Source organism: Apteryx mantelli, chromosome 24, assembly GCF_036417845.1.
Source record: "Apteryx mantelli isolate bAptMan1 chromosome 24, bAptMan1.hap1, whole genome shotgun sequence".
NCBI lineage: Eukaryota > Metazoa > Chordata > Aves > Apterygiformes > Apterygidae > Apteryx > Apteryx mantelli.
Window position 1 is genome coordinate 9,715,753 of NC_090001.1, and position 22,949 is coordinate 9,738,701.

A 22,949-nucleotide genomic window follows, 5' to 3' on the forward strand; every position below is an offset into this window, starting at 1 on the left:
AGCAGGGACTCTTAGGGCAGATGATGTGGGCGATGCCCTCTGTGTAAAGGGCCACCTGGGATTTGTGGAGCTCTTCCAAGGGAAGGACAAGGTGCTGGATGGGAAAAGGTGAGTGAGCATCGGGGTAAGGGTGACCTTGCGATGGGAGTTACAGTTCACCCTGTAGATCAGGGCGAGGAAGTGGACGCAGGCTCCTTTAAGCAAGCTGAGGAAGTCTGTGGCACACAGGGCCTGCTGCTTATGGAGGGACTTTAATCCCCCTGGCACGCAGTGGAAGGGCAAAGCGCAGGGTGAAAGCAGCCCAGGAGGTTTCTGCAGGGTGTCAGGGACACCTTCTTAGCACAGCTGCCAGATGGGCTAAGAAGGGTGACGCTCTCCTGGAGCTGGTACTCGCAAACAAGGAAGAACTGATCGGGGAGTTGATCAGCAGTGGAAATGCTGGCTGCAGGGACCATGAAATAGTGGAGTGCCACATCCTGAAGGCAGGGAGGAAGGACAGCAGCAGAGTACAGACTCGGGACGTCAGAGGAGCAGACCTTGGCCTCTTTGAGGACTGCTGGGGGATCCCATGGGAGTGAGCTCTGAAGGGCACAGGAGCTCAGGAAAGCCAGCAGGCCATTAAGAACCATATCCTGGGGTGCATCAGGAAGAGTGTTGCCAGCAGGTTGAGGGAGGGGATCCTTCCCCTCTCCTCAGCCCTGCTGAGGCCACAGCTGCTTTACTGTGTCCAGCTCTGGGCTCCCCAGTACAAGAGGGATGTGGCACTCCTGGAGCAAGTCCAGCAGAGGGCTACAAAGATGATGAGGGGACTGGAACATCTCTCCGATGAAGAAAGGCTGAGAGAGCTGGGCCTCTTTAGCCTGGAGAAGAGAAGACTGAGAGGGGAGATTATTAATGTATGCAAATATCTAAAGGGAGGGTGTCAAGAGGATGGGACCAGACTCTCTTCAGTGGTTCCCAGGGATGGGACAAGAGGCAACGGGCACAAACGAAAACATAGACAGTTCCATCTGAAAATGAGGAAAAACTTCTTCACTGTGAGGGTGACAGAGCACTGGAAGAGGTTGCCCAGAGAGGTTGTGGAGTCTTCTTCTCTGGAGATATTCAAAACACGCCTGGACATGATGCTATGCAACGTAGTCTAGGTGACCCTGCTTGAGCAGGGGCGTTGGACTTAGATGATCTCCAGAGGTCCCTTCCAGCCTCAACCATTCTGTGATTCTGTGATTCTGTGAACAGCACCCAACAAGCGCAAAGATGGTCCATAACAATACTCAGTAAAACCAGTAGACATCTCAGCACAACAGCTGGACTAAACAGTGTATTGTTGTCTAGAAATTAGGGTTGGTGTTCAGGAAGCCAAAGCTCCTCTAGGATAGACATGGGCAGGGGACGTCAAGGTGCCGCAAAGGAGTGATGCACTTCACTCGTGAGAGGGAAGCAGCACTATGTTTATTGCGGTAAGATAGCGACTTAACAAATTCCAAGCGTAAATAAGAACGATAACGAGGTTTGATTGGCAAGGTTCACTGAGTTATTTACTGCATGAAGGACATGGTCAGATGCACATGCAACACAGACCCTCCCATTGAGTCACGAGGTTTAGAAAGGAGCCCCTTGCTTTTTAAACTTCCTCAGGGAGGAGCCTGGGGACGGCTGGATCCAATCTTAGTCCCAGACTTGGTCAGCGGTTTATGTCTATGGAATTATGTGCACAATCAATCAGAGATATAACTCAGCAAAGTTTCGTGAAGTTCGCAAAAGTTCAGCATGCTATTAATTGCTTATCAAGGATCTGTCGAGGGTAAGGAATCTCTCAACCTTGAGGAGGAACCTTGAGAGGCATCCCTGCTCAAGAGGAGGTTCTGCAGTGCAGCCTGCTGCCGTGCAGGAGAGCTCAATCAGCTCTGGGCTGCCTCCTGTTTATGGGGGGGGGGGGAGATGGTTGATTCATAGTCATATTTGCATGCTAGATGGGTCTTAGTTGGCGCATGCTCATTTAGCCCCTGCATACATGCTGTTTACAGGGAGGTCAGGTTGAGGCGGAGAGAGCACATCAGTGGGGGGGGGGGAAGGGCACACCATCACAGCACGTTTGCACTTTTAGGGCACATTATATCTATCTTAGCACCGCAGACCGAGAAACATTGCTGAGGACTTTTACAAGCAAAGAGCCTGCTTTGGTGAACAAAGGAGGAAGGCTCTCTCCTCTCACATGTTCTCCTACATCCTGCTTCTACAAAAAGAGGGACCCACAGGAGAAACCAGTCTTGAGGCTCACCAAAGCATCTCAACACATGGCCACGCTTTGTGCTGTTTCAACCCACATGACTTTGATGCTGTAAAAATGCCAAAACCCAAAACAATTCCCAAACTCCCGATTCCTGCATAGATCTGCCTAGTGCAGCGACCTGCCAGTGCAGGGGCACAGAAGTGACTTCTCTAGTTCCCCATTTTTGGTATTTCACTGCCTTTGGCAACATCTGGAGATGGTCCTCAAGGAGTTATCAGAAAAATTTGGAAAATACCTGGGATGGAAGGAGGTGACTGCTTTCCAGGACATGAGGGAAATCTCTCTGCTCTCTCCCTGGCTCTGCCATCTCCATGGCACTGACCTACCGAGCCCCTAGATGACACGACTTGAGGTCACAGTGGGATGTGCTGCATCACAGGCAACTCTTCTCAGTGGCATGGGCGGGGGCCCTCACTTCCCTGTGAGGCCCAGGCGCTGCTGGGCACTGCTCATGCGATACCCACAGCTGCCCTTCGTAGTGGGTCCATGGCAAGGAGAGGGGACAGGAGGTAGTGGGGCCGCGTTGGGGGCCCCTCACCAAAGGGCAGAAGAGCAGGAGCACATTGGAAAGGAGTTTGGGGTGATGAAACGGGAAGAGCATCCTTCCTCCGTGGCTGGAGAGGCAAGCCGAGGGCAAGGGGACAAGCGAGATGGAGGACTGCTGGATGGACACCATCAGCCCACACCACAGTTCCTTCTTCCCAATGCTCCTGCAGCTCTCCACTGAGGGTAAGGGCTTTGGGAGCTCCTTCCCAAGGTGTCGCACAGAGACTGCTAACTGCAAAAACTGCTGTGGATCCTGGGCTGTGGTGGTGGCTGCACAGGGCTGAGGGCTGCCGCGAGAGTCCTGCCTGAGGGTCCCCTCTGCCTCCAATGGACAATGTGGCAGCCAGGACTCCTGGGTCCTGGGGCTGGGGCTGCCCTGAGCCCCAAGGCTTCTGTGGGGCCAGCTCCATGCCCTCATGTGTGGGAGGAGGGGAGTGGGAGTGGGTCCCCCTTTGGGGTCTGCCTCTGAGAGGAAAGGGGTCCTGTGTCCCAGAGGCTGGTGCCACCAGCACAGGCCCCAGAACTGCCCCCCCCACGCCCCCACGGCCTCCAGGGTGCAGGGCAGCCAGCAGACCCGCAGGGCTCCTGCTGCAGAACCCAGCCCCGGCGGGGCAGCGGCCGCGCCATGGGGCCCTGCATTGCCCGGCCACACAGTGCCACGCTGTCCCCAGGCCCCGCCATGCCCTGGCCCCGTGCTGCCGCTCACAACATGGTGCCCGACTGCGGGGGAGGGGGCAGAGCAGGCCACCAGGGCAGGAGGACTCAACGTTACCATGGCACTGCCCCAGTGCAGACCTCCTATTGGCTGGCAGGAGGAGGAGGGCGGGCATTGAGTTCACTGATGCCTCTGACAGCCAATTGGAGTCCAACATGTGCAAGGAGAAAAAAGACCTGAAAGACAGAAATGAAGGAGGCGCGGGAGCAAAGCAGGTGAGAAGCGAGCGGGAGAGAGAGCGGGTGTGAGTGGGTTTGGTGGGGGCTGTGGGCGCATTCAACTGCTGGCAGGTGCCCTCCAGCTGGGGTGGGGGCAAGCGGTGCTGGTGCTGCGGCTGCTTTGCTGCAGGAGCTGTAGCAGGGGCTGGTGGGGCAGTGAGCAGGGGACGGAGCGACGTGGGCCAGAGTGGGGAGCTGCCCTGCAGCCAGACGTGGCGGCCTGCCCCGAGCAGCTGGGCCGGGGCGGCTTGGTGGGGTTTGGGTGCAGGAACCTTTGGCCCTGTGGTGGTCTGGGATCCATGTTAAAGCGTTTCCCTGAGCTGCTGCTGCCAGCGCAGCCCCAGGTGCTTCTCCGAGCTGTGTTTGGGAGCTGCTGGGCAGAGTGTGAGCAGGCTGCTGGTGTCCTTGCGAGGTGCCCTTCCCAGTGGTAACTTCTGTTATGAAAATGGCATTTCCGAGTGTCTCTGAGAGAGGCTGTCCCCGCATGTCATGCCATGCCTTAGCTGGTGTTTTTGCTCCAGGCCTCTTGCTTCTCCCTGAGACCTGTGAGCCTGGCAGCAGCGTGAAGGGTGTTTCCAGAGCAGCTCTGTAAGTGTGAGCTGTTTTGCTTGTCAAGGGCCTTGAAAGTTGATGAACAGCCAGTCCTCCCACTTGCTGTTGTTATTTCCATCCCCCTAGGTCAGGATGAAGAGCTGCTGAATTGTGGCTCTGCTGGTTTCACCAGCTGAGATGCCCTGGCCTGAGTCCTTCCCTGTGTCCCCAGTTGTCAGGGCATAAAATAGGAGAATTCTTAGATGTGTAGAGGATTTTCTGGTTTTGTTCAGCATTGGGGAAGGAACTTGACTTCTGAGTTGCGAGAAGGCTTCTCCCTCTGCCTGGGACATGAGGCCCTGCTGTCTTCAGGTTCATGATCGCTGCTCCCATGCAACCGTCCTGTTAGAAAATGTTGCCAAGAATTACTTGCAGGCCTTTTCCTAATTCCTAAGTTTTATTGGCTATGTGTAGAGACTACCTAGGCAAAAGGTAGTCTTGTTTGGGGTCATAACTGGTACCTGAGGGGTGTTTTGCTCTCTCTGAGCATTGTGAAGCCACGAGGTGAATCAGGGAGGCCATTCAGGAGCCGGCTCAGGCTTGGGGAAGAGCAGGGGGAGCTGCAGGAGGCAACAGCCCCATGGTCAGGGTGTGGGCAGTGAGGTCACCACTGTCTGTGAGAGCTATGCCAGAAAATCACCAGTGTCAAATCAGTTCTTTGCAAGGAGCTGATAGGCCAGCAGGAGGCAAATGGCTCAGCTGTTAATGATGAGGTCCCTTCTGACTGCTGAACTGATTGCATAGCAGCCAAGATGTGGCTGGAGAGGTGATTGTGAGGTCATTTCTACCTGAGCAGTTGATAGGGCAGCAGCAGGTCCATGGCTGGGATCTGTGTTTTTGAGATCATTTCTGCCTGCGCAGCTGATAAGCCAGGATTTGTCTCATGGCTGGGGATCTTGTAGTGATTACCTCACTTTCTGTCTTAGAGGCTTCTAGGCCAGTGACAGAGCCATGGCTGTGAAGGTGACTGTGAGGTCATGTCTTCCTGAGTGCCTGCTAGGCCAGCAGCAGGCAGTTAGGCATGGGTGTTGATTGTGAGGTCACTTTTGTCAGAGTACCTGATAGGCTAGCAGTAGTTCATGGCTGGGGAAGTTATTTGGAGGGAACTTGTGTCTCTGAAGCCCATAGGCCAGCAGCAGGCATGTGGTGGGGGTATGGACCAGTGAGGTCACCTCTCTCTGAGCAGCTGATAGGTGAGGAGAAGACACATGGCTGGGATGGTGGTGGTGAGGTCACTTCTGGGTTTGTTGCATGTGCTCAGAGGAGGGATTGACCCCTGCAGAGCTCTGCAGCAATACAGAAATGCGACTCATTAATCAAGCAGAAGTAGATGTTCCCCATCATCTGGCACAAATTTTATTTCACTCGGTCATCATGAGTTAGTACTGCTACATTTCAAATGTGGATGATGTTCTGTGGTGTACATGGACATGGAGTTTGACTCTCCACTTCTTGCTAAGCAGAAGATTGCAGCCTCCTCCCAGTCAGCTCAGGAGTCTAAGTAGACTTTTGAGGCTGCTAAATGAATCTAGTGCTGGTGTGAGCAGTGGTGTTAGTAATCTCTTATTGCCAGGGTGTGTGTGCCTTAGAAATTGCCCCTGTCTAAAGAGTAGGGAGCTTGTGAGATTTTCCTGCCAGGTCTGAATGCTGTGTCTGTCTTTCAGGTGTCCACCTGCTTTTATGACACATTTGGGACTGTAACACGTTAGAGGTCTCTGGTTTTCTGTCCATGTATGCAGTCACTGGAGAATGGGTGCAAAGGCTGTTGGAGGAGGCAGAAGAAATATCACCCCCCAAAAAGGTATGGGCCACGTTTTCAGAGAGATTTCTTTTTCAGAAAAGTTGAGGCACAAGCGAGAAGCAAGAACTGGCCTGATCAGCCCCTGTGAGAGCACTTGCTCTCTGCTTCCTGGAGGTGGGAAGTGAGCAGGCCCCAGGCTGTGAGTGGGATGTTCAGAGGAAGTGCCTGTTGCAAGGCCTTGGAGGCCTAGAAGGGAATGGAAGGGCTGGAGAGTTGGGCTTTCTGTGTGTTGGAGTGCTTGGGGGTGCCCTGTCTGCTGCCCTGTGTGGTGCTGTGCCCTGTGTGTCGCTGATGCAGAGGCGCATCTTGTCTGCCAACCCTCTGTGAGGTGCAGGGGGACCGGCGTGTTACAGGGCATCTTGCCCTGTGGTGGGGTCGGGTGGTGGCGCCAGTGTTTTGCTGCTCAGCATGGGAGGAGGTGGCTGGAGAGAGCAGTGCTCCAGAGCCCAGCCTGCCATCACGGTGTCCTGGGAGAGCTGGTGACCATGTTCCCTCCTTGGAGCATCCTGGTGTGAGCCAGGGATGCTCTCAATTTGGTGGTTTCTGCCAGCTGAGGTCCAGGTTTGCAGTTTCTGAAGGTCTTGATGCTTCCCTGAGTCTTTGGGATTTTTATCTTGTCCCTCCTTAAAGGCTTTCTGTTGAAGCTGGACCCTCATTGCATCTTCCCATCCCAGACCCTAATCCATTCTTATCCCTCAGAGAGATGGGTAGTTAATGAAAGCAGTCAGAGCCATTTCTCCACTTTGTGCCTATGCAGAGTCTTGCCGAGAGGGGAGATGCCCCCTCATAAGAAGTCAGGCCTCTGAGGGCGATGGGTGGCTCTTAGACACCTGTCCTTGGTCAGTGGTGGAGGCGACATCTCCAAAGCTGCTGTTGCCTTTGGAAGGAGTCTCAGAATAGCAGATTCCTTGAGCCTGTAGTGGAGGAGACATCTGGAGGTGGGGGTGCAACGCCCTGCTCAAGACAGGTCCCAGGAGATGAGGTATCTTGGGGCCTTTTCCAGTGAAGTTTTGATTGTCTCCAAGGATGGAGATCTGAGAACCTCTCTGGATCCCTGTGCTACAGTCCGGCCACCCTCATGGACAAAAAGGTTTGCTCTCAATATCTAAGAAGATTTTCCCATTGTCCAATTTGTCCCTGTTGCCTCTCATGCTATTAGTGTGCACCTCCAAGAAAATCTGTCTCCATCTTCCCTGTGCCCTCCATAAGAGAGCTGTGCACAGCAGGAAGATTCCCCTTGGCCTTCTCTTCTCTAGGCTGAACAAACTGAGCTCTCCCAGCATCTCCTTATATGTCCCATGCTCCAGCTCCTGACCATCTAGGTGTCCCTGTGCTGGACTCTCTCCTGTGTGTTAGTGCCTTTGCAGAACTGGAGAGCTGAAACAGGACCCAGTGTACACACATGGTCTCCCCTGTGCCAAAAAGAGGCGTAGGACGTCTCGGTGGCCCTGCTGGCTGTGCTCTCACCAATACAGCTCAGCATAGAGGGGAGACATTTGCCCCTGACTGTTGCGACTGTGTAAGGCCAGCAGAACTGACAGTAACACTCCGATTCTTTCTTTCTTTCTTGGTTGCTCCACCCATGTAGGTTCCCAGTGCAGTCCCAGAGCCCCTGAGGACGGAGGCAGGATGCCAGAGTGTGTCCCTGTGCCTGTCAACATCTTTGCCAATATCGTGAGCCCTCTGTGAAAGCAGCTGCAAGTGATGAGATGAGGCTACGTACGGATGCGAAGGCTTCCATCAATGCGCCTGGCTTCCCTGGGTGACATCGGGTGTGGGTTCACCTCCTGGTACCTCTGCTGTGCTGCAAATTCCTCCTCCCACAACTGCTGTTACTGCCAGCCCCCTCAGCAAATGCTATTGTGCCCCCTCCTTTTCCTAGAAGGTTGCAGTGCCATATAGGATGAGTGCAAGACCCTTAGAATAAATGCCAGCATCTCTTGGGTGCCTTTCTGTGAATGCCCCAAAGCGTCCGTAGCTTGACCTGAGGAAGTCTCAGAGCTCTTGGGCTGCTGGCTCTGTGAGGGGTGAAGATGTGCCCAGGGCCAGGTTGCCCGTGGCACCCAGCCCTCAGTGCTCTGTGAAGCCAGCTGTGGAGCGTGGACTGCTGCTGCAGAGCCTGCGCAGCCAGGACAGCTGGCACTTCAGCAGACCTGCAGTCTGGGGCTGTCTCATTGCTTGGGCCTCATTTCAAAGCCCCTGCACCCTTTGTCCCTTCACCCGGGGCTCCTTGTCTAAGTAACTAAAGGGAAAGAACGAGGTTACTTTGGGCTCAGGAGGCCTTCAGGAATATCAACTGTTTCTACATTATATCTGTAGCTTTTCTATAACTAAACAAAATCTCCATCCCCCCCCCCATGCCTAGCTGGAGGTTCCTGAGGGGATGGGGGTGGAAAGCAGCAGCCTGTTGTGCCCAAAGAAAGCAGGATGCTTCCCCCTGAAAGCAGCAGCATTACCCAAGGAGCCAGCTCTGTGCCTGATCCTCAGCTTATGCTGCTCATTTGCACAGGCCTTGTGAGCCCAGAGTGCCTTGGCCACCTTGTGGTGTTTCCACAAGAGCTTCCCTGTGTGTCTGTGTTGAGGAGCCAAGGGAAGGCAGCGAGCAGAGCAGTGCCTGGGGAGCGTGCAAGTGGCGAGTGTCCTGCATGCATCTCTTCTTGCTGGAACCTGGTTGTATGTAGCAGACCAGCCAGCTCTGAGGGGCAGAGACAGTGTGTTTGTAGACTAGGTGGCACAGCAGAGGTCTGGCGTCAGGTTGATGCCTGGTGCAGTGCCGAGTTGATCTGAGAGTGTCAGAAACCCTTTCCAGTGCAGCTGCTCCCTCAGCTGATCTCTGGACCTCAACACTAGGAGTGGAAGTGGCATCCTGCTGTCATTGTGTAGGTGCTGCAGTGCAAAGGCTCCCAGCTTGGACTTGATGGTCCTAAAGGAAAAGCAAGACCAATTGTTCCCTTTTGTGATTTGTGCCCAGGGTGACAGAGTGGAGCTGTCGCATGACCTGGAGAGAGTCTTGCCAGGAGATGAAAGCTGTTTGCAGAAGACTGTTCTGTACGGAGTGATAGCAGTATAATCAAGGGACATGCGAGTGGCCCAGGTGAACTTGTCCTCTGTGAAGGTTTACACTTTTCAGATCCCTTGTGACTCGGTCCCAGATAGGGCAGCAGCAGGCACATCGATTCCATTTGCGCTTATGAGGTCAGTTGTGCCTCTGAAGCTGGTAGGCCAACAGCATGCCCATAGCTTGGTGCTGATGGTGAGGTGCCTTGTGTCTCAGTGCCTCAGAAACGGGGAGCAGGCCCATTGCTGCTGTTTGTGCTTGTTTAGGTCAATTGTGCCTCAGTCGCTAACAGGCCAGGAGCAGATATACAGCTTCATGGCGGGCTGCGAGGTCACTTCAGCCTCAGCACCTGACAGTCCAGCTCGATGCAGTTTGCTGATGTTTGTGTTTGTGGAGTCCTTCGGCCTCAGGATCTGCTCGTCCACCAGCACCACATTGCTCCTTTTTGTACTTGTGAGGTGACTTTTGCTTCAGTACCTGCTTAGACAGCATCCAGCACATTGGTGCTTTGGGGCTTGTGAGGTCACTTGTGCCCCAGTGCCTGATAGGACAGTGCTGGTCATGTGGCTGCTGTTTGTGCTTGTGAGGTCGCTTGTGCCTCAGTCACAGAATCACAGAATCAGAGAATCACAGAATGGTTGAGTTTGGAAGGGACCTCAGGAGATCATATAGTCCAACCGCCCTGCTCAAGCAGCGTCACCTGGAGCACCTTGCACAGGATCAGGTCCAGGCGGCTTTTGAATGTCTCCAGAGAAGGAGATTCCACAACCTCTCTGGGCAACCTGTTCCAGTACTCTGTCACCCTCACAGGGAAGAAGTATTTCCTCATGTTCAGATGGAATGTCTGTGTTTCACTTTGTGCCCTTTGCCTCATGTCCTGTCGCTGGGCACCACTGAAAAGAGTCTGACTCCCTCCTCTTGACACCCTCCCTTAAGATACTTGCACACGTTAATAAGATCCCCTCTCAGCCTTCTCTTCTCCAGGCTAAACAGGCCCAGCTCTCTGAGTCTTTCCTCATAAGAGAGATGCTCCAGTCCCCTCATCATCTTTGTAGCCCTTCGCTGGACTTGCTCCAGTAGTGCTATGTCTCTCTTGTCCTGGGGAGCCCAGAACTGGACGAAGTACTCCAGCTGTGGCCTCACCAGGGCTGAGTAGAGGGGGAGGACCCCCTCCCTTCACCTGCTGGCAATACTCTTCCTGATGCACCTCAGGATACCATTGTCCTTCTTGGCCACAAGGACACACTGCTGGCTCAACTTGTCCACCAGCACTCCCAGGTCCTTCTCCACAGAGCTGCTTTCCAGCAGGTCAACCCCCAGCCTGTACTGGTGACTGGGGTTATTCCTCCCCAGGTGCACGACCCTGCACTTGCCTTTGTTGAACTTCATGAGGTTCCTCTCCGCCCACCTCTCCAGCCTGTCCTGGTCCTTCTGAATGGCAGCACAGCCTTCTGGGGTATGAGCTACTCCTCCCAGGTTTGTATCATCAGCAAATGGTCAGACACAAGCCCTGGCTCTGCACCACAAGCCCACCAGTGTGTGTCCTCACCCTGCCTGTTCATACAGCCGAGCTAACATTGGCATTTCCTTCTCTTGGGCCCTTACCAGCCCAGCCCAGTCCAGTCCTCCCCAGCTCTCCCCACCTCCCCTGCCCTCTCCCCAGCCCACCCAGCAGAGCAGCCCAGGCTGGCGGTGGCCCCGCAGCAGTGCCCACAACAGGGTGCTGCAGAGCTCTGGGCACTCACACCACAGCCACAGCCCCCCCGTGCAGACACAACAGCTCGGCGCAGGGGTGGAGGGGTGGAGGGGTGTGTGTGTCAGCTGCCCCATCAGCCTCCAAGCTGGAATGGACCCTAACCCCCTGCTGAGGCCTCTGTGGGCCTGGACGATGCTCTGAGCAATTGCAGGGCATGTCAAATGGCTCAGGCTGTGTTCAGGTCTGTCACTACATAAAGCCCATGGCTTTTCGTTGAAGGTGACGTGGACCACTCTCCAGGCTCCCTTCCCTGGGCATCCTCGGTCCCCAAAGCCTCTCGTGGGATTGCAGAGCTCTCACTAGCCTGGACATTCATGTGTTTAGCCCTTTATCTTTGGATGAATCCACTGGATTTTGTGAAGCTCCATTCGCTGCCCACCCCGAGGCACATGGTGCCCTTGGAGATGCCCTGTGCTCTCCTGATGGATCCATACACCCTTCGAGAAGGACAGGCATCAGTGTCCAGCCTTGTTATATGGCAGATACCGCTTGACCATTTACCGTCTCCAGGAGCACTGGGCACCCACAAGTGAGAGCTGAATGCAGATCCCCAGAAAAGCAACAGACCCTTTCAGGGAGAAAGTCCTTGAGCACATTCTTGGCTCCAGCTTTCGAAGGAGAGCCCAACCTTCAAGCAGTGCCCTGAGGAAATCCCCTTTTATTAGAGAGAGGCCAGCTCTGACACAGTGATAGACACATTTACAGAAGACTTCTGGGTCAGACAGACTGGCTTCGTGCCTGTAAGCAAGTGGGATGAATTCCAACACTTCTGCACAAACGTGATGATCACAGCAAGAATGCCCAAAGCACAAGAGTTGGCTGAGGTACTTAGAAACCACTTGTGAAGAGGGATGGGCAGCTCATTGCTGCTGCACTAATACCAGTTGAAGCAGTTTCTTCAGTGCATCCCTGAGCTCCCTGTTCCTCATGCTGTAGATGAGGGGGTTCACTGTTGGAGGCACCACCAAGTACAAAATGGCCAGCAGCAGATCCAGAGCTGGGGACGAGATGGAAGGGGGCTTCAGGTAGGCAAACACTGCAGTGCTAATAAACATGGAGACCACGGTCAGGTGAGGGAAGCACATGGAGAAGGCTTTGTGCCGGCCCTGCTCGGAGGGGATCCTCAGCACAACTGTGAAGATCTGCACGTAGGACAGCACAATGAAGATGAAACATCCAAAATATAAACAAACACTAACCACAAGCACCCCAACTTCCCTGAGGTCGGTGTCTGAGCAAGAGAGCTTGAGGATCTGGGGGATTTCACAGAAGAACTGCTCCACAACATTGCCTTGGCAGAATCTTACTGGAAATGTGTTAGCAGTGTGCAGGAGAGAATTGAGAAAACCACTGGCCCAGGCAGCTGCTGCCATCTTGACACAAGCTCTGCTGCTCATGATGGTCCCATAGTGCAGGGGTCTGCAGATGGCCACGTAGCGATCGTAGGCCATGACAGTGAGAAGAGAATACTCAGCCAAAATGAAAAAGATAAGAAAAAAGACCTGGGCAGCACATCCCCAGTAGGAAATGGCCCTGGTGTCCAACAGGTAATTGGCCATGGATTTGGGGACAGTGACAGAAATGGTGCCAAGGTCAAGGAGGGAGAGGTTGAGGAGGAAGAAGTACATGGGGGTGTGGAGGCGGTGGTCGCAGGCTACGGCTGTGATGATGAGGCCATTGCCCAGGAGAGCAGCCAGGTAGATGCCCAGGAAGAGCCAGAAGTGTAAGAGCTGCAGCTCCTGTGTGTCTGCAAATGCCAGGAGGAGGAACTCATTCAGGAAACTGCTGTTGGGCATTTGCTTCCTCTGAGCTTTGGGCACTGTCCAAAAAGGAAAAGGCATTTGTAAGTTAAAACAGTTTTCTCTCAGCCAAATCCCAAACTATTCTTAATAGAACCCTCCACATTTCCTCTCTTCTCTAGCTTGGTTCCGTCCCTTTTTCTTATCTCTCGTTTATGCTGGCTGAGTGTGCCGTGCAGAGCAGGGGCCTCTGGGTGTGGCTTCCAGAGGAGTCAATCCTGCTCTGCTGCGGTTGTAAATGGAGGCGTCATATTGCCCCGAGTATTTGGTGGAGATTCCTGGAGACGGGTACCGTGAGCTGAGTGAAGGGCATTCGGTCCAATGACCCAGTGGGAACACTCTCTATTTATCATTGTGAGGGCTGAATACAGCACTCCTGCCAGTTGTGTCTGGAAGAGAAGACCCTTGTGAGGAATTCATCTCCCCCAACCTTGCCCTCCTGAACAGAGGTGTCTGTATCTGAATCAGCCACACCAGTTCCCTCTCCGGCAGGCAAAAGAAACACTGAGGTGAAGGCAGGGGATGACCCCACCCTTTCTAAACATCTCTGTTCCAAAGAGATGGACCCTTTCCTCACATCGATTTGCCATCTGCACTCTTTCTGCAGGTGCTGTAATGGGAGTGGGACGTGACTAGCTCTGATGGACACATCCTACAGCCGCCCATTTTGTGGAAAGGCCGTTCAACATCTTAACACTCATTTTCTCCAGAAAAATGGGCTGCAGTGAAGGGGTCTGATTCTGTATTTCTTGAGCTTCTAGATGCCTCCATCACACTGGGGGAGCATCCTTTGATGGAGTAGAAATCTTTGGCATTTCAGTTATGCTCAGCAGTAGAACTTGTGTGTCCAAGAGGAAAAGGGCTCACAGTGACTGTACAGAGTCAGGGGATCCGGACTGTGCATGAGTCTTGCTCCCCACTGCCCTGTGCTAGCACCCCTCCCGGCTAAAGGACAATCACACTCACAAGTTACTCTAAGAAAGAAACTGGACTGAGCTGAGAGTGGAGGAATGTAGTTCCTGAGTGAAGATTTCCACATTCTTCTCTCTCAGAGTAGATATGGAGAGCGTGCTATGGAGAGCTCTTCAGAGCATGTGATGAGGTTTCTGACTTGCATGACCAGCACAAAGACTCTCAGCTACCACAAATATGCTGTGGCAGAGCTGGGGGCTTGTGGAGGGCAGCTTGCAGCCTGGCAGGACACCCCAAAGAGACAGTCAAGAGTTCTAAATATGGGTGGGCAGCCTTAAGAGAGAGTCAGATCATTCCCCAACTGGATGAAATACATTGCCTAGAAGGCTGGAAGGGACCTTGGGCATGTTGCTGCCATGAAGACAGCTCCACGCAGGACCCATGGGGTCCATGCCTTAACTGCAGCTGAACCCCTCTCCTTAACCCCAGAGAGCAGGAGAGCAAGAACCGGACCAGCCCCAAGAGGAGAGGAAACCAGGAGCAATACCATGACCCTGCTACCAAAGGGAAAGCAAGGAGGGAGAGCTGAACGGGCAGTTAGGAAAGCCTCCACCTCACCCAGCTGTGCACACCACCTCTCAGACAGTGACATTGCAGGACAGTCACTCTCAGCCCCTTCGTCATGCACTGCTGGGAAATGGGCACGTCAGAGGAGAGATGCCCCCCTCCTCTGCTGGAGCTCAGGCTGCTGAGGAGAGGAAGCATGCCCTGGACCCCGTGGCCTTGAGGGCAGAAGCTCTGCTGGGCACGAGAGGAGACACAGCGGGGCTTCCTTAGAGGAAGATGTCTGCATTGCAGGGACTGACCGGGAGTTTTCCAAATCCCCCTTCCCACAGCATTTATGTTTCTGCTTTCCTCTCTTTCTCTGATCATATCTCCACTGCCCAGAGCTTTTTCTCCTGGGAGCTGTTTCTCTGTCCCATCTCTTTTCCCTGTCAGCGCTCACAGACCCCATCCCACCCTCTGCGCACTCAGTTCTGCCCTGCAGAAACCTCCCAGCAGCAAGGCACTGTCCAGGGGCATCTCTGTGTCTGCAGGTGCTAGGGAGCAGGTCACACAAACGTCGATGAGGCCAGAGAAGGTGATGGTGGTGCTTTCTGTAGGCAGAGCACTGGCTGAAAGGACTTTATGAGGTCCCTCACAGAACGACTCATTTCTCACTGTAATGGTCTGGGAGTATCAGTCTCTTGTCCAAAGCCCACAGCTCCTTACCCCTCCCCTTCCACCTCCCATGCACAAACAGTAGGAAACTGAAAGCAGAGACTCAGGAAAAGTCCTTATCTTTAAGGGAAGCCCTGCCATGGCTTTCGTCTTGCAAAGGCCCCTTGGAAATATCCTGAGGGGGAGCGAGATCTGAGAGCAGCCCTCACCCCCACAGCACCCTCTCAACAGAGGGATGAACCTGCCCTTCTCGGGGTCACTCCTTCCACCCAGGGCTTCTCCCTGCAGAGCCCTGGGGAGTCCCCTGGGCAGGCTGAGTGCTGACCCTTGCAGGCAGCAGAGTCACTGCCCTGGGCACACAGCACCCTGCGGCAAAGGGAACCTGCTCTGAATTACAGCCTGTGCACACCTGGGTACACTCCCTGGCTTCACACCCCAGCACCGTCCCTAGGAGAAGGTAGCTGTGATGTCCTGTCCTTGTGACGGTGTGGCTGGGAATCCCTGCTCTAAAGCACCACCTGCTCCAAACAGGACAAGCTGGCAGAGCTGCCCTGACAGACCCTACCAGCTGTGCAAGGCGGCAGCTTTCAAAGAACCCACCGACAACCACAGCAGCAATGTTGCCCTGCAGCCAGAGACTTACTGTGTTATGGGCTATGAAGATTTCTCCCTGCAGTGAGCTCTCTGGCATCCTCTGATTCTCGACTCTCTTCAACTTCTGAGTCGTTCATCTCATTCTGGCCCCTGCAGGCGGTGCCCTGAGTCCCGCTTCTCCATTAAGAGGAGCTGCACTTGCACAGAGCTGTCTCTCCGCAGCACCTGCCAGGTTGCCATGGGCTCTGGCAACCCCAGGAGTCAAGCCCAGCTCAGGAGCAGAGGCCCAGCTGAAGACTTTGTGACTTTGTCTGTCCACTGTGCACCCTCGAGATGTTCTCAGGACTCCAGGGCTGACAGCTCCTGAAGAAAGGCAGCAGGGTCACCCCTGGGAATTATCCACTGAAGTAGATTAAAATACTCCCTCTCTAGCAGTGGAGAGACTGAGTCTAGCATTGCAGTTGCTCTCATCAGAGCATGGCTATCTAAGAGGGGTGGAAACGTCCCACTCTAGAAAGCCCTGCTCCTATCTCCTAAGAGCACAGGGACAAGAAGGGTGTTCATTTGCTCGTGCTTCAGGGACTGATTGAGAGGAGTTAATCAACACATCTAATGGCCATTGAGAAACCCCTGGGATGGAGTGGGATACACTTCCCTCCCATGCTCTCCACAAACTCACAGAAGGTGAGATTCCCCTTGCCCAAGTTTTAGCGTGCACAAAATGCCTGTCTGCGTGGCAGCTCCTTCTTTAAGCTCCCACTGTAATCAGTGGAGATGGAGGGAGAGAGTCAGCTGTACACGCACACACCCCTTTGGGCATTTGAAGGGCCAGAGGTGGTCCAAGACATGGCCCAGTTTCTCCTTGCTCTCATGCAACAATTAGGAGACCCATATCCTTCCAGAGCATTAGCTGAGGGCCAGCTGGAGAATCTCCTTGGCCATCTGAAATGACACTAGCTGCCGACTACTGCAAGAGCTCCGCTCATTAAGAAGCCGAGACATATGCAGATCCTGACATTGCAAACAGCTCATGTAATTCAGTGCACACACTTGATTTAAGGCCATGACAATAGGCTGGCAGGGCCATGTCAGATGCATGGGGTGTCCAGCACAAGCACCATTTTTCTAGCAGGTACAGCACAGGACCTACAGGAAAAGCATGTCCTTCCAGAGTGGTTGCTGGGCAAACACTCCAGGGCACCTCGCATTTCCTGCCTGTTCCCAAACAACGGATTCCCACCACTGCCTTTAGGCAAACTCCATCCCGTCTACATCCGAGCATGCTGCAAAGATGGAAGGCACATCACACCAGGGTCTCCACACATATGCCTACATTCTCAAACCCTGCTAACTCTCCTCTCCCTAAACCTTTTCTCCTGATGATATGAACAGGGACTGTGTTAATGATGCAGCCACAGTGTGCCCGGATTGCAGGCTGTTCAGGCCCGGGGACTTTCTCAGTGGCACCTTGTCTTTTCTGGAGATCTGGTTACCTCCGTCACAGGCCCCAAGGTGCTGCAGAGTCAGCTCAGGAACCAAGCACCTCTCCTGCCACAGCTGCATGGCCCAGCTCTGTTTCTCTCAGGCCTTGTATACTGCAGGGTTTGCTCTCTCAGTGGGCACCTCACATCATCACTGCATTTGCTGTCTACACCAGCATGTCTCTGCTCTGAACTTAGGCCTTTGTATACACAGTGTCCTTGGCTCTTGGGAACAGGTTTCACCGTGACAAGGCTGCACTCAGCCTTGGTGCCACAGCTGAGGGTCTGCAGCCCAAATATACACAGAAGCCCAAAGCCTGGGCCACGAGGAAGAGGAAATGGAGATGCACAAGCTGTTGCAGAACTGCAAAAGCTTTAAGCAGCCCGAGGAAGCCTGTGGATCACAGACCCCAGTTCTTATGGGGGGACTTTAATCTCCCTGACATTCAGTGGGAGGGCAATGCAGCAGGCTGCAAAGAGCCCAGGAGGATTCTGGAGGGTGTGGAGGACAACTTCTTAGCACCGCTAAGCCTGCTAGGTCAACAAGGGTGACACTTTCCTGGGCCTGGAACCTGCCAACAAGGAAGAACTCATGAGGGCTGTGGTAATCAGGGTCAGCCTTGCCTACAGTGGCCATGAGATGGTGGAGTTCCAGATGCTGAGGGGTGTGAGGAGGAAGAGGAGGAAGAGGAGCAGAGTCCAGACTCTGGACGTCAGAGAAGCAGACTTGGGCCCACTGGTAGAGGGATCCCATGGCAGGCAGCTCTGAAGGGCAGAGGAGCTCAAGACAGTTGGCAGGTCTTTAAGGACAGCATCCTCCAAGCTCAAGAACGGCCCATACTGATACCCAGGAGAACAAGTGGACATCTCAGGAGACAGGGTGGCTGAACAGGCAACTCGCAACTGAACAACAGTACAAAAAGGCAGCACACGGGAACAGAAAGCAGGGAGAGGCTGCAAAGGAGGAATTCAAAAATGTTGTCCAGTGAAGTAGGGAAGCAGTTAGGAAAGCCAAAGCTTCTTTAGGACTGATGCTTGCAGGGATTTCTAGGGCACAGAGATGATCTGCTGTTGCTTCAGTAACAGGAAAAGCATAAGCAAGGAAGATGTGGGCCCATGGCTGACTGGGGCAGGGAATCTGGTAACAGCAGAGGTAGATAGGTCTGGGCAACTCAATCCCTTGGCTTCAGCCCCCACCAACAAGGTCTCCCAGGCCACTGTGCCTAGAGTCAGGATGCCTGAGGAGAAAAACAACCAGCAGTGCCTGAGGCTTGAGTCAAGAATTATTTGTAACTCTATGGGATTGGATGGGCTGCAGCTGAGGATGCTGAGAGAGCTGGTTGCTATCTAGCAAGGCCACTCTCTGGCATCTTTGAAAGCTGTGGAGACTCGGGGAGGTCCCAGTGCCTGGAGAAGGGCAAATGTTGCATCCCTCTTCCAAAAAGGCCAAAAGGACAACCTCCTTTGATGAGGAGAGTGTCATGGAGCAAGCCCATTCTGATCACATTTCTGGGTAAATGAAGGAGAATGAAGTGTCTGGGAACAGTCAGCATAGATTTACTGAGGGGAAATCATGCCTCACCAACGTGATGGCTTTCTGTGTTAAAAGAACTGTATTTGTGGACAAACAGAGAACATTGAATGTCAGTCATCTCGACTTTTGGAAGACTTTTGACACTTCCTCCTGCAGTATACTTGCACACAAACTAGGCCTTCATGGTCTGAATGGTGGGACAAACAAATGGCCAAAGAAGTGGTTGGATGATGGGGCTCAGAGGGTAGTGGTGAATGGGTAGTGTTGTTCCTGGAGATTTGAATCACAGAATCACAGAATGGTTGAGGTTGGAAGGGACCTCTGGAGATCATCTAGTCCAACCCTCCTCCTCAAGCAGGGTCACGTAGAGCACCTTGCACAGGATCACATCCAGGCGGGTTTTGAATATCTCCAGAGAAGGAGATTCCACAACGTCTCTGGGCAATCTGTTCCAGTGCTCGGTCACCCTCACAGGGAAGAAGTTTTTCCTCATGTTCAGATGGAACTGTCTGTGTTTCAGTTTCTGCCCATTGCCTCGCATCCTGTCGCTGGGCACCACTGAAAAGAGTCTGGCTCCATCCTCTTGACACCCTCCCTTCAGATACTTGTACACGTTGATAAGATCTCCTCTCAGCCTTCTCTTCTCCAGGCTAAACAGGCCAAGCTCTCTCAGCCTTTCCTCATAAGAGAGATGCTCCAGTCCCCTAATCATCTTTGTGGCCCTTCGCTGAACTTGCTCCAGTAGTGCCACATCTCTCTTGTACTGGGGAGCCCAGAACTGCACACAGTACACCAGATGTGGCCTCAGCAGGGCTGAGGAGAGGGGGAGAATCACCTCCCTCGACCTGCTGGCAGCACTCTTCCTCATGCACCCCAGGATACCATTGGCCTTCTTGGCCGCAAGGGCACATTGCTGCCTCATGCTTAACTTGGTGTCCACCAGCACTCCCAGGTCCTTCTCCGCAGAGCTGCTTTCCAGCAGGTCAACCCCCAACCTGTACTGGTGCCTGGGGTTATTCCTCCCTAGGTGCAGGATCCTGCACTTGCCTTTGTTGAACTTCATGAGGTTCCTCTCCTCCCTCCTCTCCAGCCTGTCCAGGTCTCAATGAATGGCAGCACAGCCCTCTGGTGTATCGGCCACTCCTCCCAGTCTTGTATCATCCGCAAACTTGCTGAGGGTGCACTCTGTGCCTTCATCCAGGTCACTGAGGAAGAAGTTGAACAAGACTGGACCCAGTACTGACCCCTGGGGGACACCGCCAGCTCCAGGCCTCCAACTAGACTCTGCACCGCTGATCACAACCCTCGGAGCTCTGCCATTCAGCCAGTTCTCAATCCACCTCCCTGTCCACTCATCAAACCCACACTATTTGAGCTTTTCTATGAGTTTCCAGCTGCACCCAGGCTCATCTGAGGGGGAGTCTGGAAAGCAAGAGGGTCCCGTCTGAGCCTTATGACTCAACAGGAGGGTCCCCTTTGCACACACTTCTTTAGACATAAACCGTTTACCAAGTCTGGGTCTAAGATTGGATCCAGCCACACCTAGGCTCCTCTCAGGAGGAGTTTTGAAAGCAAGGGGGGCCTTTCTGAACCTCGTGACTCAATGGGGGGTCTCCATTGCATGTGCATCCTTCATGCAGTAAATAACTGAGTGAACCTTGCCAATCGAACCTCGTGAAATTATTATTATTTACGATTGAATTTTGTTAAGTCGCTATCTTACCACAATAAACATAGTGCTGCTTCCCTCTCACGAGTGAAGTGCATCACTCCTCTGCAACAAGCCCCCAAAGACAGGACCACCATTTCATTGACTTTATAAAAGAAACAATCAAGGCAGCAATGTTTTCTGCTTTCCCTTCTGTACTAGGACCTGATTTTCCTCTCCCTCTTCCCTTTCAACAAATTCAGTATCCCACATGCCTAGAGGCATATTTGGCACACAGCACATGCCTTTCCAGGTCCTTCATGCCTCTTTAAAATAGAACCAAAAGTAACTTATTCCTTCAGGTCTGAAAGTACTGTGCCAGGGAGCACAGCGAGGGCCAGCTGCTGCCTAAGGGACAGGGAAGTGGGAGCTGAGCATGGTAACACGGTCAGGAGGGCAGGTGCCTCACCAGGCAGGGCCCCATCCCATGGTCCCCAAGTGAGTTTAACAGGGAAGCCGGGGGTTGAAGCAGGGGTCAACTGAGAGTCCAGATCTCCAGCCACACTTTTGGTGATGAGGCAGGTGTGAGGTCAAGTCGGGCCATCAATCCAAAGGTCAGGGTCAGGATCAGATCCAGTGATGGTAACCAGGGTGAGATACAGCCCAGTGATCATCCGGCAGGTCCATAGTGATGAGACAGGTCTGAGATCAAGCCAGGAAGTCAGCGCGAGTCTGGGTCCAGATCAGTGGGGTCCATAGCCAAGCACAGACATGACTGGGGCTGTGCTGGAGAGCAGCTCTAGGTCAATGTGGCTCAGAGAGGGACTTAAGCCCAGGGCTGAGCTGAGATGGGGTTCCTGGGCCCATGGACACAGGGTGTGGGGCTGCTCAGGGCCGTTAAGGCATAATTATGGGGTTCTGGGCATATAGACAGTGACGAGGGTGCTGTAGAACACAGTGACGATGCTGTGGTAGAGGAGCAGGCGGAGAAGGTCTTTAACATGCCTTGTTCTGTCCAGGAAACCAGCTGCAAGAGCAACTCTGGGAAGGGGCACGTCAGAGGCACATCAAAGGCAGATGTGTATGCAGGACAGCCAGGAACCACATGTCACCCAGGTGCTTTCATCATAGGCAAACAGAGCCAAAGGAAGGCAAGATGTTCTGGGATTTTCTCCCTGTTCTAGAAACTACTGCATTTTGCTGGAGTCATCTGCTAAAACGCAGGGAGCCCACTAGAAGTAAGAATCATCACCAAGCCTAAAAAACACTGCCTGAAAGAAGGGCCACAGGGCTAGAATCCTTCGTGTTTCTTCATTTTCAGACAGTACATCTCTGTCTCATGGTTGCACAGTGTCTTTGTTCTGGATGGAGGGATGCAGAAAAATCCATTTTGGCCTTGCTCTTCTCTCAGGGGTTGGGTTGAAGCAGCAGTGGGGTGAGGGCCCTGTCATACACTACTGGCAGGATTTAGTTACCTGCACACAAGTCCCGGTGCCCTCTGGACCCCCTGTAGCAACCAGGGGCTGCAAGACATGACACAAGCCCTGCTGCTCTCAGGATCTCAATGGAGTGGCCCACTCATGAGTGTCTGTTGCTGCTGGCAGTGTCCTTGGCAACTGACTCAACTATTTACTAATGGACATATGGAGACACTTAAGACAGGACTCATTTGCTAAAAGGTAAGTGCCTGCTTTCATTTTTGGTGCTAAAGGTGGGAATCTGTGTGGTCCTCTAGCAGTACCTCCGGAAGGTGACATTTATCGGTCCTTCCAGCCCTGCTTGCTCTCTCAGATGCCACAGAGTGCTTTGAATGCCCATATGTAAATCATGCCATCCAGCCCTTATGTTGTAGCTTTCCAAAAACTGGTAAAATGACTCCCAGGCTGAAACATAAACCTCTGTGGATGAATGTGTTACCACCGCCTAAGCTTCCTGAAGACAGTTTTGAAGACACGAATACTATTTGATTTTGGGTGCCTAGGAAATTTGTGAACGTTTGGTCTTGCAAGAGAGGTCCAGTAATCGAGTGATGAGGGTTTCAGGGTGCTAGAAGTTGCTGGATCCAGTAGCCTGGCAGAGGTGAGGCTGCCCCAGTACCCTGTGCTCAGTAGGCACCCACGCGCACATGCACACAGTGCACATGTACACTCATACACCGCCGGCCACAGAAGAGCAAAGACAGAAACACTCAACACTCATGCGAGCACAAAGAGCACCCGCAGCCTCATCCTGTTCCCATCTCTGGCTGATCAGGAGGAAAGGTGGTAAATGGAAAATATATACCCATACATACATATAGACCGTATGGATCTCTCCTGTAGCTGGTCATAGATGCTCAGTCTATCCAGGAGCTGGGCCCTGGATCCCCCTGTCTCCCCAGCTGCCTCACGTGCACACAAACACACACACAAATGGGTCTCTCTGGTGCAAAATCTCAGAAAGCAGTCTGTTTCCATGTGATCAGTTCCTTTCACCCTCTTTTTCCCTCGGTGTTGTCATGCTTGTAGCCCCTCAAAACACCTTCATCCCTCCCTTTTCCCACCTTTGGTCCTTCCCTAAACATCCCATGGAAAGTCTTGCACAATTCCAAAACGGTCTTCCCAGCATCTCATAATAAGCCTCCTTCCCCTCCAGGCAGGAACTGCCATCCTCAGTCTGCAAGGCCATCCTGAGAGGCTCTCCCATTGACCAGTCTGGGCTAGTCTCACACATGGACTTCTTGGATTCATTTCTGAATGGATGTTGGATCTGGTTCTGAATGAATGTTTCTCCCCGAACTTTT